The 27,590-nt window shown below is 44.0% G+C and overlaps 1 pseudogene across 1 annotated transcript in view; it reads right to left on the bottom strand.

Annotated features, from left to right (window-relative positions):
* Positions 1 to 2,187: 2,187 nt before the first annotated feature.
* Positions 2,188 to 27,590, bottom strand: part of LOC309970619 (frataxin, mitochondrial-like) — a 50,345-nt pseudogene continuing 24,942 nt past the window's right edge. Inside the window, exon 4 of the transcript in view lies at positions 2,188 to 2,824. The product of the transcript in view is annotated as a frataxin, mitochondrial-like (transcript). The remainder of the gene's footprint in view (positions 2,825 to 27,590) is intronic.

Genomic DNA, 27,590 nt, shown 5'->3' on the forward strand with positions numbered 1-27,590 from the left:
TGGGGTGGCCAAGAGACCTAAAGGAAGTGGGTACCTGAGAAGGGGGATTACTGGATCCACAGGTGTGCAGTTCATCAGGGCTCTGACCACACAAGCAAGCGAGATCTCCAGGTGGGCAGCAGCGACCTGCCCCTCGCAGCAAAGTGGGGCAGTGCCCATCCCCCCTGCAAGCACGCTGAGAGCTTATCTTATCTTTGCCAATTTGATAAGTTTAAACAGCATGTCCTATTAATTTTCGTTTTTGTATACCAAAAAAATGGATTTTTTTACATATTGATAAATTTCTATTTTCTTCCTCAGTTAAATATCTGTTTATGTCTCTTTAAAAAAAAAAGAATAAAAATGTTTTCTCTGCGGACTGCTATCTACAGAGTTAGGATGTTAACTCTTTCTTTTTTTTTGACTTATAAACAGAAATTTATTGCTCATCGTTCTGGAGGCTGGGAAGTCCAAGATCAAGGCCCCAGCAGACTGGTTGTCTGGTGAAGGCCTGCTTCCTGGTTCATAGACAGCCGTCCCCTAGCTGTGTCCTCACATGGTGAGAGGGATGAGCGAGCTCTCTGGGGTCTCTCGTCTAAGGGCACTGATCTCATTTATGAGTGCTGTGATTCGGGGTTAGGATTAACACCTTAGCATTCAGCCTACAGCCCCGGCTTAGCACGGTAATGGAACAATAAAGGATGATTATTTGAACGTGAATTCAACTGAAATTCAAGTAAAGCAAAACCCAAAACCATATACTTACTCTATAGCTTAAAAAAAACTGTTCACGGTCATCTCCTCTACTGGAGGGAATTAAAGTGGGCCTGTTAGGTTGCCTGACAGGAACACTAAATGTCTAAATTGGGAATCGACTATATTCTATCTAGGTTAACCCTCTCTGTTAACAGGGGAAAACAGAGGTCCAGGGAGTTGGAGAAACTTGCCCAGAGACAGACAACTGCTTTTGGGCTGGGCCAAGTGTAAGAGTGGGGTTCCTTTCATTAACACCAACATCTTTTCATTTATGTGGCCTTTCACAGTTTGCCAAGCACCTCCTGAGCTCCGTGACCTCATTTATTGTACTATATCCATGAGCTTACAGAGGTGGCTTTTGGGGGATTTTTTGCATCCTCAGACCAGTGTTGCAATAGCTTATTCTTAAATTTAAAAAATATATATGTACACACACGTGTAACTCTGTGTGTACATCTATATGCACATATGGAAGACACAGCACCACATCTCCCTGTGTCACCCCATGCGGGCCACACCCTGGCAGTCACAAAGCACAAAGAGAAAATGGTCTTCGGTTTGAGAATTCCCGAGTTGCCACTGATGCTTCAATACCAAAGGGCTTAGAAGTGTTTACACTTTCAAGGGGAGTAGGAACGTTTTAGGTTTCCCTTTAATGAGTCTCATTTTGAGACAGGATGGCAAGGTTGGCCAGACGCTCTTCAGGCCGTTTTTGTAGTAAGTCTTTCAAAGAATGAATAGTGAAGCCAATTCATTTCTCCTCCTGGAATTTGTCCTTCTTCTTTTTCTTTGTCGTGAGGTTATATATAAAGGTATGGGCATACAGACATTACGAAAGATAAGGGCTATCACGTGAGGGAGGAAATCAGACAATAAATCCAAAGAAAGCTATGGAAATTAAAAGTCTGAACCCAGCGGCAGGGCGGGAGGTGACACAGTCTTTTCACAGAGCCGTTACACACCACGCAACTGTCCTCAAAAGCATGAATGGAAAAAGCTAGCCATTCAGCTGCAGAACAAAGCTGGGGTCTTTGTTTAATGTCTTTAGCATTAGGCCGGGCAGCAAGTACCTTTTCCAGGGTAGGCCAGAGAAGATAAGTCCAGTTTGGGATTTCTGTGGGTTGTTTTTTTTTTTTTTAAGTTTTAATTTATTTATTTTTGACTGTGTTGGGTATTCGTTGCTGTGTGTGGGCTTTCTCTAGTTGCATCAAGCAGGGGTTACTCTTCGTTGCGGTGCGCTGACTTCTCATTGCGGTGGCTTCCCTTGTTGTGGAGCATGGCCTCTAGGTGCTTCAGTAGTTGTGGCTCACGGGCTTCAGTAGTTGTGGCTCATGGGCTCTAGAGCGCAGGCTCAGTAGTTATGCACATGGGCTTAACTGCTCCGCGGCATGTGGGATCTTCCTGGACCAGGGCTCGAACCCGTGTACCCTGCATTGGCAGGTGGATTCTTAACTACTGTGCCACCGGGGAAGTCCCCAGTTCGGCTTTTAAGGCTTGAGTCAGCTCTGTGGCCAGCAGCTCGTGGAGGGACACACCATCGTGGGAGGACACCCAGTTTTTCCCAGGCCAGTTGTAACACTTGGGGCCGCCGGATGGTGAAGATAACCAGATTTGCTTGTTTGGGGTTTGCTTGTTGATCACGTACGCTCCTAGATCTCCGTGCAGTTTAATTGCTAAAACACCACTCCCAGAGGAGACATCATCGCCTTCAAATGTGTAAGGTTTGTCTGCAAGGTCTTCAAAAAACTCTGCTAAGGAGTCCAGCGTCTCCTCGGCCAGTCTTTCATAGGCGGTATTGTCCTGAGGGCCAGCGTCACCCAAAGCTCCCGTTGTCTTCAAGTTCATCCAGCAGACGCTCTGCTTTTTGACATTCAGGGTCTGGTTGAGGCAGCGGAAGTTCAGACTGGGCTGGCTGCGCGCGCGGGCCGCGGCGGTCCCGGAGTGCAGCCCCGGCAGCCGTACAGCGGGGGTCCTTCGTTGGCCGCGGGGCCCCGGCGCGGGCCTGGGCAGAGCCGGGCGGCGCCGAGCGAGCGGAGCAAGAGGCTGGCGGCCACGGGGCGTCCGAGCGTCCACGTGCTCAGAACGTTAACTCTTTAGTTTCATGTTTGTTGCAGATCTTGTCTTTATGTGTCATTTGCATCTAGGGTAATTCTGTACTAACAGCCCAACCTTATGAAAGAAAACAGGGGTTAAATCTTGAACAGAAATGTTGCTCTCATGTAGGAAGTTAATGGCTAACGGTGAAATTTATTTTATTAGTATTTCAAGATTTCTAGCACTGAAAGGCTATAACAATATGAATAGCAAAGCACATCCGTGTAGATTTTCTTCTACATGATGCTTTTGTTCTCAAAACTGTAAAAGAAATTCCTGTCACTGGAGAATTTCATTCTGCATCTTCTTTTATAGGTGGTGCTATCATTCATTCTGTAAATTCTAGCCACTGAAACTCCAGTTCATCGTTCTACCAAATACAATTGTCACATAAGCCTAGAGGATTTTTTTTTCCTTTGAAGGGGGAACTACTTTATTCCCAAGTAACCAAATACACTTAGAGTGTCTAACAGAGATAAATGGTGCATTTTCTCTCAACCCTTAAAATGCTTTCAATTAAAAAACTTTTCCAGAGAGAGAGGAAAATTGCCAATGCTGAGATTTAGGCACTAATCGTGTTCATTTTGAAATGTGATAGATATTAGGTATTGTGGCAGGTTATGAGATAATATTCATCTCTCTTGTAAAACATATATTCCCATGAGGTAGATGGAAAGTATTAGGTGTTTCGGCCAGTATAAAGTGTATTTCATTTCCAGGAGGCTTTTCTCATCAGGACTTTTGGGAAGACCCTGAAAATGAGTATCTGTGTCCTTTAGTGTTTGTGACCTGCTCACGTGATAATTCTGGCGATTATCACTCTCGTCCTGTGACTGGGGCAAGGACATGTCTCCACGTCATTGGGCTCCTTCTTGGAATGTCCCACAGCACAGAATTACGTATTCAGTCCCCCCCCCCCCGAAACAGGGAATGTTCACAAGTCCTCCCACTTGCCTGCTGAGATATCTAAACCTGATTTCCGATACGGATGGAGCTTGTGCTACCACACAAATCCATCGCTTTTCTAGGAAACCTTTTAAAATCTCAGCGTTCATCCCCAAATGCTAAAGTTAGTCATGAGATGTCACTTTCTAATAGTGAACATTTGGGGGAAATGAGACGGTGGTCATGTTTCCAAGCAGGGTCCAGGATTTGCCTTTACGTCTCAGCGCATCTCAGAATGAATGTCCCTCATGTCACTCATTCTGTTAGCAGGTCACTGTGGTCCTGAAAGAGAGGACAGGGATGGAATTGGGGCAACCCTCTGCGTTGTGAGGGGAGGGACACATGCAGCCCGTCACCCCCCTAAGTGGCCCCGGTTTCATCCTGAAGGTGTTGGCACGGCCTTGGGGGAGCTCCTTCCTCTGTAGTCATGGCACCTGGGTGCACAGTCTTTGCCCCGGGGCTGCCAAAACCAGACCTGAGCCCCCATCCGTCACCAGGTAATTCTGAGAAAGGAAAGCACCTAAGGACATGTGAGTGTGTGACTCACTTTTAACCAGGGCGGAAAGGGCTGCGGGCAAACGATGGCACTCCTGTAGCTCCTCCCTCTAAGTCTTCCAGTAGAAAAGAACCAACAGTACAGTAGCCAGGACATGGAAGCAACCTAAATGTCCATCTGCAGATGAATGGATAAAGAAGATGTGGTCCATATATACAATGGAATATTACTCAGCCATAAAAAAATGAAATGATGCCATCTGCAGCAACATGGATAGACCTAGAGATTATCATAGTAAATGAAGTAAGTCAGACAGAGAAAGACAAATACCATTTGATATCACTTACATGTGGAATTTAAAATATGATACAAATGAACTTACTTATAAAAAGAAACAGATTCACAGACATAGAAAACAAACTTACGGGAGTTCCCTGCTGGTCTAGTTGTTAGGATTCCGTGCTTCAACTGCCATGGGCTGGGTTCAATCCCTGGTCAGGGACCTGGGATCCCACAAGCTGTGCAGTGCGGCCAAAAAAAAAAAAAGAAAAGAAAAAGAAAACAAACTTGTGGTTACCAAAGGGGAAAGTGTGGGGAGGAATAAGTTAGGAGTTTGGGATTAACAGATACACACTACTACATATAAAGTAGATAAACAGCAAAGTCCTACCCCATAGCACTATATTCAATATCTTGTAATAACTATAATGGAAAAGAATCTGAAAAAGAATAGGTATATATAGAATCACTTTGCTGTACACCTTAAACATTGTAAATCAACTCTACTTCAATAAAAATAAAATAGAATAGAATAAAATTAAATTAAGTTAAATTAAATTTTAAAAAAAGAACCATCAGACAAGGAGTTTTTAGAACTCAGGTACGAACTGTGTCCACACCTGCGAATCGATGTGCCCTTTGCTTCGAGAAATTGGACCAATTCGGGGATTCATTAGAACAACAGTGGAGGTCATGATTGTGGCTTTGTGGCTGACCTGTCAGCAGGGTCCCCCAGACCCATGCCTGTGGGCACAGCCCTGGTTGTAGGCTGGACTGAAAGCAACAGGTGTGGCACGGGTCGTGACCCTAGGGATCTAGTGTTGCTACCCTGTTATGGCGACGGTCATGAGCACATCAGTGTCATTCCTTCTAAAGAGTTGATTCTCTGCTGGGAAAATATATACTCAGATCTCTTTCTGGATCCCCGACCGTATTTCTTTCCACAACCCCTAAAACACCTACTTTGTTCTTCATCCTCTTTGTCATTCAAACTCCAGTATCAAACCCACCAGCAAGTCCTGTGGGCTTCGAGCTGAAACATTTTTCAAATCTGCTCATTGGCCCTCAGCCTCCATTCTCTGCACTTCCCTCAGTCATGGAACAGGGAACATTTCTGGGCATGTGATGATTACATCTCCCAACCTGCCTTGCAGCCAGCCGTGGCCACCTCAATGTAGGCAGATGTAGTATGAACCTCCGGGCTTCCGGTTCTGTGATGACAACGGTGGGTCAAACTGGACCACCCTCACCCGGTAGTCACTTCTGCCACCACCCAGAACACACCCCAGTTGCCACTTGTCTACAAACGAACCATCGAACAAATGTCTGTTTGCACTTCCCACACCTTTGTCCTCTCAGAGGAGGAGCCACCCTTTCTCCTGTTCAGGCTAACCCTTCGCCGTGCTCCTGATTCTATCCTCTCTTTATCCATCTTAGATGTTGTGCCATGAATTATTTCCTGGACTCTTCATTTTTTCCTCCCTACTGCCTGTTTTCTTAAAGTCTTTGAACCTGGGACATTCAGCCATTCTTTAAAACCCTCCCTCTGCCTTGTCATCTTTGCTCGGATTCATCTTAACCCTTCTCTTCACAAAACCAAGTGACTTGGAATCCTTCCCCATCAACTATTCATTTTTATTTCTTTTGGAAAATAATACCATTTATTGTTTTCCTTTTTCTAAATACAAAAATAATACACATTCACTGCAGAATATTTGGAAGATCTAGGCAAGCATACAGAGGAAATAAAAATCGCATGTAATCCTACGACTTGGCAATAACTCATCATTTATATGTGCATTTTTTTCATATGTGCACTTAAAAAAAGTACAACTAGGATCACATTTTTCTATTCTGTTGTTTCTCCTTAACGGTAAATCATGAACCTCTTCCTATGTCAAAAACATGATTTTTAAATGGCCTTTTGGTATCCCACTTTCTGGACATGCCAAAAGGTACGTGGTCCTATCCTCACTGGTGCTCAGTCCAGGGGTTTAGGTTTTCTTGTTCTGTGAGAGCTTCTGGGACCACCAGCTCTCATGTACGTTCTTTATTGATGTGGAATTAACACAGATGCAAAACACTGCACCAAGTGACACGCACATATCTGGAGGCTCTTGAAGCATAACTGCTGAATTGTTTTCAAAGATGGTTGAATCGACATGTACTACAAAGAGCAGTGTGGGAGAGGATCCGTGTGCCCCTATTTTTGCTAATTCACAGCCAACCCAATGAGCGAAAATGTTTGCATTTTAGTTTGAGGCCAACTATGTTACTGCATTTGCCTTTGCCATTGCTGCGTCTCCCTTTACGAAAACAGTCTGTCCTGTTGTGTTTCCTCACCTTCATCTAACCTGTTTCTAGTGTCCTTATTTGCTCATTAAAAGAAAAAACTCTTTATGCATCATTACTATTCATTCTAGTTCATCAGGAATACCTTGGCCAGCTTCTCATTTGTCTTTCCATTTCTTGTTTATGGAAGTGATTTTAAAAAATATGGATGGAGGGCTTCCCTGGTGGCGCAGTGGTTGGGAGCCCGCCTGCCGATGCAGGGGACACATGTTCGTGCCCCGGTCCGGGAAGATCCCACATGCCGCAGAGCGGCTGGGCCCGTGAGCCATGGCCGCTGAGCCTGCGTGTCCGAAGCCTGTGCTCTGCAACGGGAGAGGCCACAATAGTGAGAGGCCCGCGTACCGCAAAAAAAAAAAAAAAATATATATATATATATAGATAGATAGATAGATGGAATCAAACCTATCAATATTTTTTCTGCTTCTTTTGGCCTTCCCCTTCCCCCAGTCGTTCCCCTACCGCCTGCACTCAATCTTCTCTCCCTACACGTTGCTAGACTCTTCTCCAAGCCGACAGCAGCTGGCAACCCCAGCTGTGCCCCCTAAAAAGCATCTTTGCTGCTCTTTGCCTGTTGTCTGGCTGAGGAACTGTGCTCTCTTGGGTTTCCCCCTGCATCTCAGATCGTAGTTTTAAAAGTTTATTTATGTATGTGTTTCTTTGTTTTTAATAGGTAATAGAGAGGTTTTAGGTTCTCGGCAAAATTATGAGAAAGGCACAGAGATTTCCCATGCCCCTCTGCTCCCCACGCAGGCACAACCTTCACTATCAATGTCATTATCAATGTCTAGGGAGCCGCACTGAGGCGTCATGGTCAGATCGTCTTTGTCTGCCTTCTCTGTGTCTGCCCTTGCCTCTCACACCGGTGTCCCTGGGGTCTGGTTTTGGTTGTCTTCTCTCCCCATCCTGCCGCCTCTCTCAGGGCACGTGCCCCTCCCAGGAGTGATGCGCTGGTGCTTTCAGCACCACATCTTCAGTTCAGCCCCTCTCTTGGCCTCCACACCTGTACTGTCAGCTGCTCACTGTGTCCCTTCAGAAAAACGTCCCAAAGCCATCCTCACACACCCTATTTCTCTTCCTCATTCTCTTCTTTGGTGCAAATCCCCGTCTTCTGCTCCGTTCCCTAAACTGGAAATGCTAGAGTCTTCCTTCACATCCCACATGTAATCACTGAGCATATCCTGCTGATTCTTCTTGTAGTTTCTTAGATCATACTCGCCTCCCCTCCCACCACACTGCCATAATTCAGACCTGTTTTTACCTTAACTTTGCAATAAACAGATCGATTTCACAGTTAAGAGTTCAGGGTATCTAGCAAACAGATATGTCATTTGTAGAACAGAAGTGATCTGAGCGCTTGTATGGTTGCTTTGAGGATTAAATAAGATGAAAGAAGTAAAGTACTTAGCGTGGTTCCTGGTAGATAAGAAGGGTCCAGTAGATGTCAGCTCTTATAATTAATTATCACACAGCTTCTGAGTCACACATCCACAAGGCCGATTGCCACATTGCTGCCATAATTCTCTTCCTAAAATGCAAACCAGATCCCTGTCTCCCTGAATATGTCAGTGGTAAAGGCTAAACACCTTAATATAACACAAGACTGTCCACGAGGAGCCCTGCTTACACCTCTGGCCCTGTGTCTCCTGATCTGCACCCCATGTTTCAGCCTTGCTGAATGTAAGGGTCAGCTATTGCCTTAATAATGTCACATAACAACCATCCCCAGGTGCCTGGGTCTGCAGGATGAGTCTGATTTGGCTCCAGTGGGTTAAGATGGGCTTAGCCGGCGTGTGGGCTGCAGACTGTAGTTGGGGTTTAATCTGCTCCATTTGTGTGTGTTCTGGGGCCCAGACTGAAGGCACAGTCACCGCGTGGCGCCTGCTCCTTTCATGGCTGATACTTATTGACCAGAGCAAGTCACAGGACCAAACCCAGAGTCCATGATGTGGGGAAGTACACTGTGCCCGCAGTGGGGGAGGGAAGGGGGGATGGTTGCCAGCAGTAACCCAGCCTGCAGCACTGGGTTGCTGCCCCCCACCTCCCCAGGAGCCCTGCCGCTTTACACTCCTTGCCTTTGCCATTCAGCTCTTTTGTGAGATGGCCTCACCATGCCCCCCTCAACTTTCTTCCACTTAACCAACGTGCATCATCCTTGAAGGGCTCAGCTCAGCTTTCACCTCCTCAGGAAAGCCCTTCCACCTGCCCCCGTAGACCTGGCCTCAGTCTCCTCTGGATGCTCCTATTCACCTGAGCATCGCAGATGTGTGGTCGAGGTTTGTCTCCTCCCTTCTGTGCCTGACATCAGATCCTTAGACCCTATTGCTCTGGCTGAATGGTGAATAGCTGAAGGCAGTCTAATAAACCCCTCTCTCATTCAACCCGTGTGTTGTGGGCTCCTGGCAAGTCATCCCTTTTCTCTAATAAAAATGTCTGAAAATAAAGAACACCAGGAGGTATGCAAACCAGATACTCTTCTGGGTACTGGGATCGCGCACTGGATATTCTCAGGTAACATCTGGTCACGTCTAGGTACTTAAAGACGGACCCTGGATTGTGCCGGCCGGGCCAAAGTTTACACAGGGAGCAATTTTCTAGTTGACAATTTCAAACCTGGGTCCAAAGGATAAACACTGCTCATATGCCCGTGGGGCCACAGGTAATCAGTCAGGTGGGTGGGGCTCTGTGCTGCGTGCCCATGGGGGTGTGTGCGCCCCCAAGAGCACGCTCTGTTCTTTACAACTAAACTCAAAGCTCTTCCCACGAGCCCCTGGGTCTGCTCGCCTTTCCCCTGATACCATGTGTGGGAACCTCACCAAGCCCAGGAGAGAGCAGGGTCTGATCCGCTGGTAGACATTGTCTCATAGAAACTCATGCTGATCTAGACTTAAAACGTGAGGCAGGCTCAGTAGAAATATTTTGAAACCAAAATAAATAAAAAAGAAAAAGTGGAAAAGAGTCAAACACGCAATTATTTGTAATAGAAAAAAACTATTGATTTTCCTTCTTTGATACGTAGTCTAAATTATCCCTCAAGAAAAGTAGCAATGCATCTTTAAACAGATTTATTGGTTCTGGGAGGGAAAAATGTGTTATTTAACTTCAATGCTATTGGATTTTTCTTTTATGCTAGATGTGGAAATACCACAGAGGAACAGAAACAGGGGAGGGAAATTCTTTCAAGGATCACAGCTATTTTGGAGCCCAGGGTAAGATATTCTAGCATTTCCCTCCAAGCAGTAAGAGTTCATCAACAAAAGATGAACTTTCTTTCTTGTTAAGTAAATGACATCACACATTCGCAGTAAGTTACGTTTTTCACAAAATGTAACGTTCCTGCGGGTGAAGCGGACAGATCACATTGGATCCCCCGGTGTTACTTTGAGCCTCAGCTCCTCTGTTACAAAGGACGTTTGCCCTGGGCAGGATCCTGTGACTTGTCTGATCCTCGAGCTGTAATTCCTTCTCTGAGCCGGATTTCTCCACACGGGTACCTCCAGCCTTCTCCTCCCTCACACCTTGGCTTCTGAGAGCAGAACACGCGGTAACCTGACTCTTAGAGATGCTGTGTGCTCTGTTATAGAAATGAACACGGAGTCAATGGGAAGCACACTCTGCCTTTCCAAGCACCTCGTCCTGAGCCCTCTCAGAGGTGACCTGGGCTCAATGGCGCCCCACACACTTGGGGTCACAGAGACTGTAGAACCGTCCCCAGGTCTCGCTGTGTGCCCATCACGTGACCTTCACCCAGGTGTCGTCATGTATCCGTCAGAGTCCATCCCAGGTGACCTTGCTGAACTGTCACAAAGAAAACCTACTCAGAGTGATGGGAACGCATTTTTCAAACATAAAGTGCTCAAACAGCTGTAGAGACATATTTCAAACCACAGCTGCAAACCGAGCCCCTCATCACGCTGATTCTTCATAGTCAGCAGTGTAGGAATTGGACGGTTTGGGTTTTTCTTTTTTGATAACGATGTTCTTTCAAATAACTAAGGGGATAGTCACCAGGACTCCAGCTGGAATAACCCACAGAACCCTGTGATCGGAAAGCATCGGGTCCTCATAACACAGCAAGTCCCGAGACCGTCCCCTTTCTCCTCTCTCGACCACGCTCGGGGCTGTGGTGCCCGTGCCCTCAGCTTTCTGGATATTTTCAATCCTGCGGGAGATGTAGATTCAGGGATGGAGAAGGGAACACCAACATGTTTGCTCCATTACTCATGGGGTTCTTTCCTCTTTCTGGTATGGTTTGGGTGTTCCGGCTCTCTCCGCTTAAAAGGGTGCGCCAGGTCTTTGAGGTTGCTCTTCTTTCAAGCTTGAGAACTGTGGGTACTAAGTGCAGGGGTTTGAGGCTAAGAGCTGCCTTCATTGCCTGGGGGCTAGAACAGCGCCTAGTCTGTTAAAGCGACAAGAGGAAAGCGAGAGATGTTCTGGTCGCCAACGGCACGCAGGCACCCTGGGCGTTGGCTTTGGCCTCCCGCTACTGAGACCCAGTGCCCTCTCCTCCGTTCCTCTCCCAGAGGTGCTTTCACCTGAACGTCAGCCCCTCTACCAACAAAACTCATCAGTCGTCTACCTGGGGGCCAACGGCGCCTCGCATTCTATACCCCAACATGTGTTTGGGGAGACGCGTCCCTGAGAAGGAGTATTCATCACCCTGCTCCCAAATGATGGAAACGTCTCTCCACGGGACTGTCAGTTAAAGCCAAGTCAGGGAAAGCTTGGTCAGAGTTTGGAAACGCTGGTTCCGTACGATAGGATTCTCCACAAAGACCAGCAATAGATTTTTGTTGGATCTGATTGAGAAATGCCTGCGTTCAGTGAGGCCACTGGATTCCTGATCAAACCTGGTACAGAAAAGAGCACAGAGACATCCGTATTCTCCCTATGTGACAAATGATGTAAATACAGACCCTTCTTTAAAACTCCAGCTAATTCAGGTGGCAGGATGAAGTGCGCCATGTCATAATTAATCCCTCATGTATTGCAAGCAATTTAATGTCAAAATAATCAACAGTCGCTTTTGCTACCCTTTTGTGAGTACATAATAAATACTGTCATTTAAGCCGCAGCAAACATTGGATTTCTTTCCTGGTCTTTGAATAACACTATTCGTGAAGTAAATACCAGACCTCCCCCTCCATCTTCCCCTCCCAAATCCCTACATATATAAGCTCTTTAGGAAAATAAATCATGGATGTCAAAAGAAAAGGTGTGTGTTTAATTTTCAGTTGGTACCTCCCATGGTGATTACTCTAGCTTAGAGTCCAAACACGGGAGGGGCCAACACCATGGAGGGGAGGGGGGGATGCAGGGGTCGGGGGAGGGCCCCTCACTATCCGTCCTTTGTTTTTCCCTCATGGATCACCAGCAGTGACACGACAGTTACTTTTTTTTTTCTTTTATTGGCAAAGCAAAACCACCGCTAGTAAATGGCCAATGCATTCTTTTTTCTTTTTTTTCTTGAGGTACGCGGGCCTCTCACTGTTGTGGCCTCTCCCGTTGCGGAGCACAGGCTCCGGACGCGCAGGCCCAGCGGCCATGGCTCACGGGCCCAGCCGCTCCGCGGCATGTGGGATCTTCCCGGACCGGGGCACGAACCCGCGTCCCCTGCATCGGCAGGCGGACTCTCAACCACTGCGCCACCAGGGAAGCCCCAATGCATTTTTTGATTAAACTCAGTTCACCTTTTCAACAAACAGGAGTCAGAGGAATGGCCAAGCACTGCTCTCCCTTCCACGGGCAGAAGGTGGAGATCCCTGAGTCTATACCATCTTCTCCTGTGCAAGAGGTCATGGGTCTTGGCGTCTGTGCCTTCTCCACTCCCGGGGAACCAGGGTCCCTTTGGCTTTGGGTAGAAACTCTCCTGTGAAGTTAATGGGGTGACCAGAAAGAGAGCCCCAGGAGCAAGTGAGGAGCAGATCATTAATCTCTGGTTGCTTCAGGTGAGAAGTGACAGAGCTGAAATCTCGACTCAGAGGGGACACTTCACAACACACGGGAAGACCAAAGCATTACTCGTCTACTGTAACAGATCTTGTGTGAAAATGATTTTTAAGTATTAACATGGAAAACAGGGTCCCAAGAAGAGCTCCTTCTTAGTGATTGGTTCTTAATTATCATGGACCTGAGTTTCCCATGAAATCACATCATTTCGCCCTTTGGTATCTATTCAGCCATTAGTACAAAAGTCCCTCCTCTTAGATACTGTTGCATGTTTTGCAGATGCAAGAAACTTATGACTTAAGTTTCACACTTACCACAGTCTTCTTTACACGATTATTGGTTTTTATTAAACTCATACGGAGTATCTACTTTTCCGAAAGCTCTGGATAGAGGTTTCTGTGACACGGAGATAAATACAAGCGAACTCAAGCCTTCACACAACACACACGCACATGCGTTAACCAGTAAAATTACAATAAAATGTAGTGAGCTTCCGGAGCTTAGCTCCTGGGAGACAAGGGCTGTTCCTCTTCCCTGGATTCTCAGTTCCTGCTACAAGGCTGTGCACAGTATGGCTCTTCCATGGCTGTTGCGGTGATCAAGTTTCAAGTTCACTGTGACAGACAGGGAGGATTCAGTCATCAGCCACCCACGTGATCCAGGGGAAGGGTGCTGCGGCTTCACGAAGAGCTGTACCATAGCTCCTGTCTCCTAGGTCTCACCGCAGCTCTAAGGGCATCAGCAAGCACTCGAGAGACCCCTGAAATCTTGGAGTGACAACATGTCAAGTTCTCAGCCATCATCAGTCTTCTTTTGCATGACCATATTAGATTAGACAGCCAGTGACCCAAAGAGATCCCAGGTCAGGGGGCACACAGGCAGAGCGAGTAGGGACAGAGTGCATTGCCCTGGGGAGGGGGGTGTCCCAGAAGAGCAAGGGGCACCCAAGGGGCACTTCATGGAGATGCTGACCATGAAGTCGGTTTGCCCACCAGCAGGAGGGCCGTAGAGACCGACCTTGCCTGCCCACCCCATTCCTGTGCACCGATCCCATTGGCAGCGCCTTTATCACAGGGAAGACCACCTCTGTCCGCCAATTCTCGAGCTCCCTATAAAGTGGCTTCAGTTGTTCAGGGCGGGGGTGGGAACGGTGGGAACACCGCCCGAGAAGGTTTGCAGAAGCAGCATTGAAAATCGCCAAATCAACCTCCCTTGCAGACTTTTCAAATAAACTTACCTTTGAAAACTGCCTCTGGAACCCTTAGCTTTAACAGTGGAGTTTCCCTGGTTTATGGGCTGGTGGTAAAATCCTAAAGCCAGAAGCTCCTCTAGGAGGGACTGACGCACCGTTCACAGAAGTGCTGCCATGAAAATAGTACGTGGCAATGAAGCCACTATAAATCCACACACGCTCCCGCACACAATACGTCGGCCCTTTTTTACACTGTTTTCTCTTTAAGAGGACATATAACAGCACAGACACAGCCCTCTCTGCCTCCTTTCCCACTATTCCTAGCAAACCTCTCCGGACAGAAGCTATCCCACAACAAGGCAGGGGGTCCCTGGATGTTGTGTTCTGACACCACTGGGCTGTTTGCGAGATAACGGTAGACACAAGACAACTTCACCAGTGTCTTTGCTGAACAATGCAATATGACAGCATCCATGAAACAGGTTAGCATAAGTCAACATAATACCCACTTTGCAGCATTAGTATCGAAAACTTTCATTTTGAAATAGTAAGAGAAAAAAGACAACCTAGGATGAATTGTAATGATTTTGCTGGAATATTACCAGGTGACTCTAAGAGATTCCTATGTCAATGGAGCCCCACACTAACAGACATGCGTCAACATAGTCATCTCAAGCAGCTTTGCTTCCATGCCGCAAGCTCCGTGAGAATATAGGCACGGTTTCCCAAGTGCAGCTGACAAACATGGGGCTAAAGTTATCTAACAACTTGAAAAGGTTTGGTGGCGGGTGACACATAAAAGTTTCCTGATATGCCATAGGCCATTCTAAGAGTCGCACAGATAATCCCTGAAGTTCAAGCTACAGAAAATTGTGCCTCACAGGGCCAACTCCTAAAATGAGCGAGAGAAGAGGACTGCACACCAGATGACATTTCCAATAGTTGATAGGTGACTTCTGCCTTTCCGGGGAATGAAACAAAGGTCATATGCTCTTCCAACTATAGTAAACATGTTCCCTTTCCTTTCCCTCTCTTTCCTCAAAGCTTGCTTTAAAAAAAAAATCCATCTAATTATTTCCTTTGAAATGAATGGCTTCATTTTAGCCAACTGAGAAAATTGAAGGACTTGAGAATGTACCAGTTTTCTTTACTATGCCCAAAGATGAGATTGAATTGTGGAGCAGCATTACTGGTCCATTCCTGAGATGTTTTTAAATTTATTTTAGCTTTTCATCGAAGTATAGTTGATTGACAACGTTGTCCCAATCTCTGCTGTACAGCAAAGTGAGCATTCCTGAGATTTTTGAATACCCAGCAACCTTGTGAGGACACCCTTTACTCTTCATTGTATCAATAGGATGCCAGGATTTGACTATGGAAAGTCAGCCTTGTTGGAAGGTGGCTCCTGGGGTTGAAAAAAGAGAGTCACGTGTTCACAAACAGGTTCCCTTGCTGGTCCACGCTTACCAGGAACACACAAGCGATCAAGGCGGGGGTCCACCCTCAGAGCAATGGTGCTGACACACTCCCCCTCGGGTTTCCTCAACCCTACCCCTCCTCTCCCTTCCCACCACGTCAAGGGCTGAAAAGGGAAAGACAAAGACGGTACTTTTCCTTTGCAAAGCTCTGAAATGACGAAGTGACGGCTGTATACTGAGTCTTGCTGCATCCTGGGCAAAGTATTAAGCACTTTGAGATATAATTTTGAAGGCTTAGAATCACCCTGTGATATAGGGGTAACTCCCTTTAATAGATGAGAAAAAATGTATTTTAGAGAATGGAAGGAGCCGCCCCTGTTCCCACAAGACTTGCACGATAGCCAGTAACCCATAAATTATCAATCCTGTCACTGCAACTTTTGAAAATCCTAAAATTGGGCATAATGAGCTTTTTGGGTGATTGTAATTATTACCCTAATAACTTATAATTAGTTATTATATTACAAGTTGTCTGAATTAATAGGTTATAAAAACCTATAGGTTATAAAAACCTGCTCCCTTTTCCCACAACAATGTCAGCATTTGGACTCAGGTAGGGGAACGTTGCACACAATCAGGTGTTGCGTAGCATCCCCTTCTCCCTCCAGGGGACCCTCGTGACTGTTTATCAACAGCAGGAATTAGGCTACGAGGTGTAATCCAGTTAACAAGTAATTATTGAATGCCAGCTATGTGCTCAACACTGAAAAAGCAATACGAAGACAAACCTCGTTCACCTTTTGCCCTCTGATCCTACAACCTTCGCTTCCTAAAAGGGTCGCTCAGCTAACAGCAGGAAAGAAAAAAATTCAGGCCCAGTTACTCTTTCTCCACTCTGCAAGAAATTATCATCCAATTATTTTGGTACCCTATTGATGAAATTTAGCAAAGAGAAAGAAAAATATAGAAATAGTTTACATTTTTAATTAGATAGCCTTTTTAAAATTTTATTTAGACTTTGGTCTAAACTATCTCAGAGAACAAAAACTTGGCAAGTGGAAAGACAAATGGCCGTCGCAGAAACCACGGAGCTCCCGCTAGCGTCCGCATCCGAGGGGAGGTATGGAACTTCTGGGAACATGTAGACATTTTATTTAACGTAAGCAGGTGCTCACAGCTTTGAATTTCTAATCCTGCAACTCAGTTCATCCTTTCTTTCAAGTCATCCATCAGTAGGAATCTTGGTTGGTCTTGCATTTCAGTAGATATCTTCTCTCTTTCCTTAAATAAGATTTAAATTGCCGAATGTAACCTTTTCAATAACAAAGCGTCTACGTTCCCACCAGTGAATTGCTCATCTTCTTGGCTAGGTCTCAGTCAAATCACCTTTATGAATCATACAAATTGCTGCTTGACACAGACACAGAAACTGGGATTTATTGTCAAGAGAGTTGAAATAATCCAGCGGATGGTACAGGCTCTGATTTGATCCTGAGGTGTAGAGGTACAGACATGATGTTCTTACCAATTATGGGTACAAGCCGATCAGTTATAATCCAAGAGCCAGAGATAAAAATAATTATTATAAGTTATTAGGGTAATCATCTCAATCACCCAAAAACTTCATTATGCCCAATTTTAGGATTTTCAGAGGTTGCCATGACAGAACTGAAAATTTATGGGTTCCTGGCTATCATGCAAGGATAATGAAAACAAATGCCTTGATTTGTGAATATGTACGCCAGCTTTATGCATATAAATAGACTTTAAAAATCCGATTGTGTTTTATGGTTCCACATAAATAACAAAACAACCTCATGGCTTGGAAATCGGACTTGCACGTCTTAAATGCTCCAGCCAGACGACTTGGTTTCTCTATTAAACTCGCCCATTAATGCCAATCTATGAGCCAATCTGATTGGGAAGAGATGGGAAGAGAGATCGGTGCTTCCCAAACATTACTGTGCTCGTGAATCACCCAGGAATCCTATTAAAATACACGTTCTGATTCTGTAGGGCTGAAGTGGGACTGCCAATCTCCGTGGTTAACAGGCTCCCAGGAGATGCTGATGCTGTAGTTCATGGACCACATTTTGAGTCACAGAACATTGGACTTCTCGATGCTCCCGAAGGTCTTATCCCCAACTAAATCCTTGATGGAGTGATTCAAATACAAGACAAGAGAGAGCTACTATAAATGCATAAAGAATATGATATCCAAAGAGATCTGCGGAGTATATTGAAGGAAGCACGGTTTCAAGAAAGCAAGATAAGCACCTTTCGTAATCACATGGTTTTGCGATGTTTGTTTAATTCCGGGGACCTCAGTTCCATGAGGTTTCTTAGGCACCCCTTCACCTTCCAGAGAGTTGGCATTCTAGATCTGCATGAAAAGATTCGGAATCAAAGCTATTTTTACGCTCCCAGCAAAAATGCTTCTGCTTCTCCCCCTCCTCTCCTTTCTCTTCCTCCTCCTTCTTCTTATGCCTTTTTCAGGGAGGAAGTAGGTATTAATTGAAAACTCCTGACAGTACGTTTTCGAGAGGTGTCAGCATGTAAATTACTCCATATAATTGGCAGGGTACTGCGCTGTCCTGAGCACGTAAGCAGAGCGGCAGCCCACAGCCCTGCGTGTAGATGCAAACGGAGTCCCCCTCAGGCACTGTGACCTTCTCTTAAAGAACGGACAGCAGCATCGCTTCACGAAGCTCCCAACAGAGACATCTGAAATCTATAAATCGGTCAGACTGTAAATCCATTTACTAGAAAGCCACTTGTGAGAGTAAACACCTGGGACGTTTATGAACTGTTATACAACATCTTCTCATTTCATCTTAACTCTTTCCTCCACATTTCTGTTTCAAAATGACTTGCATTGAATTTTCATAGAGAATTATAAATGTTAACCTTTTTCTTCTATTCCCCTGACTATAAAGCAACTTAACATCAAGGCCAAATGTTTAGGAATTGGTTATCCAAGAGCAGACGCATCATTTGGTTAAAAATGTGCTCACTGATCTTATCAATTCAAAACTTCAGACCAACATTTTATGAAATTCTGTAGCTGCAAACGCTCAACTCTGACATCTCATACCTCCTTTTCTGAATGACTACAACCTTACTTGGAAAACCATCTCCAGAGGAACAGGCTGCACCCAACAAGGGCAGATTTACATTTGATTTTAAAGTAGCAAACAGCTTTGTAAATCTCAAACTTCCAAAGCCACTAAATGAACCAACGTTAGTTCAATTTTGGCAGTATCCACATTTTACTCACAAAACACACACGCGCAAATTAAGTTAAAATAGGATATAACATAAGATGGAACTTATGCAAATGAGTATTGATATAAAATTTGGTTACTGTTTGAAAGACCTGGAAAGGTAAATAATGTCACACTCTTCTTTCTTAATCTTAGTTTAACAAAAAAATATTTTTATTTGTAATCCTAAATTTTCCCCAACTCACTCGTAAAGTTTCATTATTTCTTTAATATCCACAAACATATTTATTTTGTAAAGCTTTTTTTTTTCCTAAAAGGCTTCTCTTTTCATTTTAAAATGCATGAATGCCAGGAAGTTCCAATTTTATCTCAGTATTGACTCTTATGTTGATGAATGTGCTTTTCTCCTTTATTTGTATAGAAGTCACATGATACAGTTTTCCTTTCTTTTTGATTAAAATGTTATATTTGATTTTCCAGGAATAAAGTAGCTCACACAGACCAAAGTAAGATAAAACTTTGAATCTGAAAAACAGCCAGATGGACCAACAAAGCAATAGAGAAAAAACTCTAAATCAGCAGTACCCATACATCAGTCATGCCATTCAAATTCACATTTGTAATGTAATTTATTTTTGAGAGAATTTACAACTATTCAAGCTTCACTATTTATTAGGTAAGGGAGGATCTGAGTGAAGTATTTATGTCTTATTAATTCTTTTTATAACCTATTAATTCAGACAACTTGTAACATATAAACAATCTCAGCTGCATTATCTAAACTTGGCAAATCACTCTGTGGATTTGGACACTGAACTGGGTGGACTGATGGCTTTTACAATCCCTTTCAGCCCCGAGACGCTCTGATTCATTAAGAAGATGCCCCAAGTGCGTACAGAAGGGCCTGCTGGCAGCCTGAAAGGGTCAAATGCAGTATCTGAAATGGCCTTCATACCAAGAGAAAACTTTACACTCAGAGAAACCAGAAAATTGCACAATTTTTATGACATATTTTTATTGCATTTGTATTATAAAACACAACCTACAGTCACTTTTTTTTTAACATCTTTATTGGAGTATAATTGCTTTACAATGGTGTGTTAGTTTCTGCTTTATAACAAAGTGAGTCAGTTATACATATACGTATATCCCCATATCTCTTCTCTTTTGCGTCTCCCTCCCTCCCACCCTCCCTATCCCACCCCTCTAGGTGGTCACAAAACACCGAGCTGATCTCCCTGTGCTATGCGGCTGCTTCCCACTAGCTATCTATTTTACATTTGATAGTGTATAGATGTCAGTGCCACTCTCTCACTTTGTCCCAGCTTACCATTCCCCCTCCCTGTATCCTCGAGTCCATTCTCTAGTAAGTCTGCGTCTTTATTCCCGTCTTGCCCCTAGGTTCTTCATGACCTTTTTTTTTTTTTTTTAGATTCCATATATATATATGTTAGCATATGGTATTTTTTTTTCTCTTTCTGACTTACTTCACTCTGTATGACAGACTCTAGGTCCATCCACCTCACTACAAATAACTCAATTTCGTTTCTTTTTATGGCTGAGTAATATTCCATTGTATATATGTGCCACATCTTCTTTATCCATTCATCTGTCGATGGACACTTAGGTTGCTTTCATGTCCTGGCTATTGTAAGTAAGCTGCAATGAACATTGTTGTATATAACTCTTTTTGAATTATGGTTTTCTCAGGGCAAATGCCCAGTAGTTGGATTGCTGGGTCGTATGGTAGTTCTATTTTTAGTTTTTTAAGGACCCTCCATACTGTTCTCCATAGTGGCTGTATCAGCTTACATTCCCACCAACACTGCAGGAGGGTTCCCTTTTCTCCACCCCCTCTACTTTATTTCTTATTTAAAATTACATGAGTTCATTTTTCTGAATCTGACCCTCCAAAGCAATCTTATTATCCTTTATCCAAGAGCTGCCTGGTCGAGATCATCGTACATTAAAATATACTCTCAAAGATGTTAATGACGTTTCTTCCTTGAAGGTGGAGAGTCATCAGCTTGGGAGAGAAACATTCCTGGCTGCTGGGATGTGGCCCAGATGGTTTTTGGGAATAGCTTCTATTTTTAACCAGGTTGTATTCTATATTTACTATATATAAAGTTTTCATCGCAGAATAGAACACATGGAACATGATGATGGTGTATGACCTTTTTTTTTTTTTTTTTTTTTGGTTTCTAACAAACTAAATCTACACTGTGCTGTTTTGTTCTATCAGTGATATGAAAAAAGAAATGTTTGGTTTTTAATTATATACATGTGATATTCAGCAGGTACTGGAAGTGATATTTTAAGCTCCGTCAGCTTTGTTTCAAGGTTTGAGTGTATTAATTCCTATGCAAATCATTCTGTGGCAGAGTTCACTGTCACACTGATGCTGGAGAAAGGAACTTCCATAAATTGGTTCAAAGAAAGGGGAAATTCTGGGAGGATATATGAAGATTAGGGGAGCACATCAAGACAAGGCCTTCTTCTATTGCCCCAAATCTTTTAATATTAAATTATGTGGAACGGACTCCTTGTGGAAGGTAAGTGTGACTAATGTCAGATAAGAAATGCACAGCATAGACCAAATTCTTCATTAGATTCACAGATGACAGCTCATGGGGATCCACCACGCGGGGACAGAGAACTATGCAGTGGCCGCCCCACGCGGGGCCAGCCGTCCACCAAGAAGAGCTCCCTTGTTTTCATGCCTAGCACACCTTTTGGGAAGCAGTACAGGTAAGTTGAGGAACAGACATAGACCTACATAATCAGAGGAATGAGTCCTTGGCGGGTCTCCAAGTGCCATGAGGCTCATCCAGCTGCTCAGTCATCTCCTACTGATCTTAATCCAAACTCAGTCTCAGTCATAGAACCAATGATTGATTAAACGCATCGAGCCTTGGGATGACAGTCAGGATTAAAGTTTTAGCAAAGACTCTGGAAGTGTTAAAAAAAAAAAAAGACAAATTTAAATGGTGGGAGGTAGGATGGGAAGGGGGAGGTGGAAGGTGGAGGAGGAAAGAAGAGCAAGACGGGGGCTGGAGGTACAGCTCATTTGTACCATCTTTCTTCTCCGGAAGCCTTTTCTGCCAAACTCCCTCTTGCAGTCATGGTTGAAGAGAACCGCGGTCAATTAAAAAAAGCTGTCGGCATTTGGTAACATTTCCTTAAACCAGAAAGTCATTTTCCCATGTGCTTCTCTAGTCTCCCCTCTTCCTGCCTCAGTATCTGCTGCTTGCAGGGTCAATACCCAGAAACGTAAGCAGGAGAGTGCATGCCAAAGGGCAACTGGCTGAACAAAGATTCCTGCGTTTGTACAAGACAAAACAAGATTTTTGTGACCACCTGGGGACCTCCTGAACTCATGTGGCCAGACCTACAAGGGCGGCCAGGAGGTCACCTTCAGGTCATGTTATGTAAGGAAACAATGGTTCTAAGAGAAGGGGAGAAAGGTCACAATTCCTCAAGTGCCACCAATTGATCTTAAGGACGCAGGTCCAGAAAGAGAAAGTTAAGAGTTTTAGAGAATATCAATGTTTACCATTCATAGGCCATAATCGTACCCTAATAGGGTAGAATTTTATCGAGAAGATGGCTATGTGCCAATCCAGTAAGAGTCCATTTACCTTCATAAATTTCTCCTCAGAAAGACCCTGGGAAAAAAAGAAATTGTAAAAGTCTAATAAATCAATCAAATACAATATCAGCGTAATAGAACAGTACCCACTGAACATGTGGCACAGAAATGTCTCTTTACATGTTTGCTAGTGTATTAGCCTTCTAAGCATTTATAACTAAAAAATTATTATTACACTTTAATATAAACTAGGAAAAGAAAATTTCAAATGTTTGTGTTTATAAAAATAATAAAATGGAAATATATAGCCCTTAAGCATTAACTTTAATTTCAAAATTAAATTATTACATAAAACCACGTAATAAAATCGTCTGTTGATGGTCCGTAACTCTCTAGAATCATTCAGAATTTGCTAACTGGTTGTCCAGTAATCCGTCTGTGTACTCCCTTCTAAGGGAACACGTAGCTAAAGTCCAAAGCTACCATATGTTTCATTGCTCAGGTAACAAATTAGAAGCACCACGTGGGCACAATGTAGCAATATTATAAATACCGTGATACTATCTGGTGTTCAAGTGGGTTCTCCTTTTTTACTCAGCAGAAGCTGGAGACTTCGGGGTTTGTTTCACTCAAAACTGACAGTTTTGCACTTGGGGAAAGTATGAATTATTACCAGTTCTCCTATCCTCCTCCGGGTATAAAGAAGGCATTATTTACGTCTGGGCGAACAGTCTATGGCAAAGAGTGAAGAGCAGGGTGAATTCTCACCCAGAATTCTGAGTTGCAGGCTCACGGTCAATGCTTGTTCTAATGCCTCCCGGGATTTGCAACATACCTGAAACACATGCAAATATCCAAGGTCAGAAATTTTTATTTATTTTCTAAATAATTCAGGATATTCTGAATCTTATTAGAATTTCTCATTATAATGCAGACATTATTACTATTGTTTGGTCTCAAAGGAATTGAAATAGGTCACTTAGCGCAAACAGACCTGTGGAAGGATACTTTGCCACATCTACTCTAAAACGGTCAACATGCGAAACTCAAAAACCTGGATAAACTAGTGAACTCTGGCTAATGAACCCTTGGTTTGAACATCAGGGCCGCAGGGAGTGTTTAGGGGTAGAGAAGGTTCTGGAGTGTTCTCATTCAGGAGTCTTTTTTTTCTAATGATTTTTCCTCTGAACCTGAGAGAGTGCATCCTTTTGGACCTTTAGAGCACAGCCCTTAGACAATCTGTTTCTCAGGCTTGCCTGCCTGAATTAAGCAAAGGAGACCTGAGAAGAGTGAACTGCGCATTTTGGAGGGAATTTCTCCCACTGTCATTTATCAACCTCTTGCTTTGTCTTGATGACACCTGCATAGTCACACTGTACTAGCACATTCTCGTGAATCTGGAAAAAAAAAAAAAAGTCAGTTTGCCAGGGATAAATAGATAACTCTCTACTGTGACCCTGGGAGTGGATGTGTTTGCCTCTCTCTGTGTGCCCAGGTACATGAAAAATGTACCTATGCCTGGTGGAACCACGACAGTCAAACGATGCCATCCTGAACTTTCCCACCATGATTTGCTACCTGTCCCCCAAAACCCTAGAAACCTGGGCTCTGGCCAGAAGCAAATGAGCAGAACAAATGAAAGAAAGAAGTGATGTCTTCGTAGGGTTTAGAGTCTGTGGTCTAAGCAGAAGCAGGAAATGCCACACATCTCCAACAGAGGGGTGTTTCCAGGAGATGTTTCAGACTCATTTTGCATAACCACGTTTGCTTATCCAAGAGGTTTAGACAGTTTGAATTAAGCCTCTGAACTTCTGGGTGCTCATCTGAACCAAAGCCAAACTCTGAACTTTTCCGGTTTGCCTGTCATTAATCAAAATTTCAAAGATCAATGGCAGGCAATGAATCAAGCAGAATGGCCTCCATCAGTTGGGGTAGCGGGGCACGGCACCAGGGGGATCACAAGAACACGGGGCTGGGTAGAAGCGTGGCTGCCTCGGAACACCAAGTGGATCAACGCTGTGATCTGGGACCCAGAAAGCTGACACAGCCTGAGGCACTCTGCCCTGGAGCAGGAAGGAGAGGCGAGTTGCTTGTACCACAGCCGGGGCACACCGAGCACATCCCTGGAGCCGCATGGGGGAGGCTGTACGTAAGGCCTGACATCTCAGGTGCTGCCTTGACATCTTTGCATCTCATAGGGCCCCACAACTCTACCAGGAGCCCCCCTTACCAGGGATGAAGCACCTCCCACAGCAGGAAAGGCCTTTCACCAGCCAGTCCCCCTATCAGATGAACCAGCTGTGCCCCTCCTGCTCCTCAGCTAACAGGCTTCCCTTCCCTGCCAGTCCACAGAATTATTCAAACAAGCCAATCACGTCCTCCCACAGGGGCCAGGGCCACCTCTCCCTTTGGTTACTACAGACCTGCTTCTTACTGCCCCCGCCGGTTCTCTTTGCTCCCTAGTGCACCACCCTTGTAGGCCTGCATGCCCTGCAATGTCCTCTTCTGGGGCTGCAGGTATGTTTACTGAATAAACGTCTGCTTTATTTCATCTGTTCTGTCTCGGCTGCTATGTATTTGGCCATCTTTCTATTTAAGGTGGCAGATCCCTTCCTCCCTAATGGGGTAAATAGGAATTAAGCAGACCGGGGCAAAGGTGTCAGCAGGGTACAACTGTGCAAAACTGAGGACATTTGTAGGAGGACTTCAGAAATAAGGGCTAGAGAAACTTGTTGAGCAAGGAATATTTAAAATACGACTCAAATCTGTCCTCGTGTGATGGACGTGTGTATATCTGGGTGTGTTGTGCACACACAAGGGAAACTGTGCGTTACCAAGGAAGAGAATCTGAGCTGCATCCCTGCTTTTCACAAAGTGTGTTCCTGGAACACTAGATCTGTAGGATGTCAGGGGTGTGGTGAAAACAATGTGGTCTCTGGTCAAACAGGTTTGAGAAGTGCTGACTTGAACAAACTTAGACAAGTTTATTATTAATGTGCGTTTTAAACCATCAAAGTTATTTGCAGGACCAATGTTCCAAAACAATACTCTGGTAAATGCTAGTCTCTATAATGACCCTTGTGCTTAAAATAATAATTAAAAAAGGAACTAATAGAACATAGTCTTGACCCTGTCCCCATTTTTCCACATAAATAGTTATTTATTTGGCATAAATAAATAAGGGAGCAAAGAAATTAAGCCATTGTAAATTTCACTCCATTTACTGCTTCTCTCCCCACTAGAACTATCCCTCACTATTTAGATCCACAAAATCTCCAGATAATGAAAACTTCTTCCTGTCTCTCGGTCCATTTTCCCCAGTGATGACTGTGTGAACCCCTTTGGACCCACGTCAAAAAGAATTGAGCAAAGAACTAAGAGCAGAGTCTAATGAAAACATAATTCCTCTCGACATGTAGGCAGACACAGAGTGCATGTTAATAAATATTTTAATATCTGGTTTGGAAATTCCAGTCTGTTTTTATTTGGAATATATGCTTCATCATATTGCTTTTGTTTAAAATGAGATTATAGAATGCTCATTTCAAAATTTCAGGATTCTAAAATTTTCCAAGATAGTATTCTGGAAGATTTCTCTACCAAAATAATATTGAAGTCATAGTTTGATTAGATAGATGATAGATAGATAGATAGATAAATGATAGATGTAGACAACAGAGACAGAGAGAGAGAGAATGATAAGCAACATGATAGACAATGAGTCATTTAAAGTCGGGAAAGTAAATTTGATATGCTAGACGACAGTGAGATCCACTCCATGTCAAGATAAAGACCATTTATTCTAAAGAGATCTAAGGACCGTTTTGTTAAAGAATTTGTCAATTTAATTTTAGATAAATATGTATTTTTTAATGATTAGATTCCAAACTGACTTTTTTTAAACCAGTTTATATCCTTACTACCTTGATTAATAGGGAAACTAATGCACACACCAGCATTATACAATTCATACCAGCATTTTTACAGCTAAAATAATTCAGCCACTCAGAAATTACTAAGCAAATGCCATTAAACATTTAGCATTATGCTAAATATTAGGGACAAAGACATGATTCAGATGTGACCTTTGTCCTCGAAGAATTTATAACCTATCTATACATTATAGAAAGGGATCCATTTGGTTTCAGGTACATCGAACTTGATGTTGATTCAAAAAAAACTTCCTTAGAAAATTTAAGAACTATAATGTTGAATTTATCTTAACAAATTATTAAAGTGTTTTATTTTAACCAATGGTTTATACAAAAGCATTTCAAATACATTTTTACCTGGCCAAGAAAGCAAGGTACCACGTGCAAAAGGTAACAACACTAAATTCTTATGCTTATTGAGACTATCTTCTGGGTCATTATGACAATAATGAAGTAACCAGCAATTAAAACCTCCTTACCTATAGCCGAGGTTGGGATTTTAGAAAGGGCATATTACTAGGAATAGCAAACTAGGAATTGTGACACATTTCCTGGAGACTCGTCAAACTCTTACGCAAAAATAATTTGTCACAAAACCAACAACAACGACAGCAACAGAAAGGCTAGGGGAGCAAAGGAAGTTACAGCCCATATAACACTGAAGGAAAATCTTCCAAAAAGGGGGACCCTCTTTTGCCCAGCTAACTCCAACACAGAAGTAGAAGTGAGAACACGGAACAGGTGATGTGGACGTACATAGGGCTGAAATGTCATTCTTGTCATTAACTGAAAGCATCTTGTGGATTTGTTCACATATTTGTCTTTCTTGCCCCACAAGAATGTAAACTCCATGAAGACTCCAAGTGTGAAACCATCAACAGGGTAGTGATGGAAACCAATAGTGACATAAAATAAAAGCTGAAATAAAGATCGAGGAGGATCGATAATTTAGACTATACCAAAATGACAGATCCGTCCGCCTCCCCCAAAGGTCTACTGCTGTGCAAGATGCTGCTGCCGGCAGGGGTTCCTGGTCCCTGGGCATGAAGGGAGACCTGCCATGTTTGTTCCTGCCTGGATGTGGACCTTGGAGAGTGGGATGTGCATGTCAGCATCCTAACTTTGGAAGAGAAGGGCTGGCAGCCCTGGGTCCTCCCTGTGTGCAGCCAGCACCTCTCAGCTCTCTGCCCTTGCAGTGGGCTCTCCCCTACCTCGCTCTCAGTTAAGGGCTAGGATCCCACATTCCCCCGGATCTCCATCCAAGGAAATTTTGGCATCCCCATGACCGCAGTCCCTGAACATCTCTCTTTCTGCAGCCCAGCCATGCCACAATGCTCCGGACTCGAGAAGTCCCGGGCTGGCATCTGGACCCAACCCACTTAAAC

This window comes from Leucopleurus acutus (assembly GCF_964270905.1).
Source record: "Leucopleurus acutus genome assembly, chromosome: 13".
Classification (NCBI taxonomy): Eukaryota; Metazoa; Chordata; class Mammalia; order Artiodactyla; family Delphinidae; genus Leucopleurus; species Leucopleurus acutus.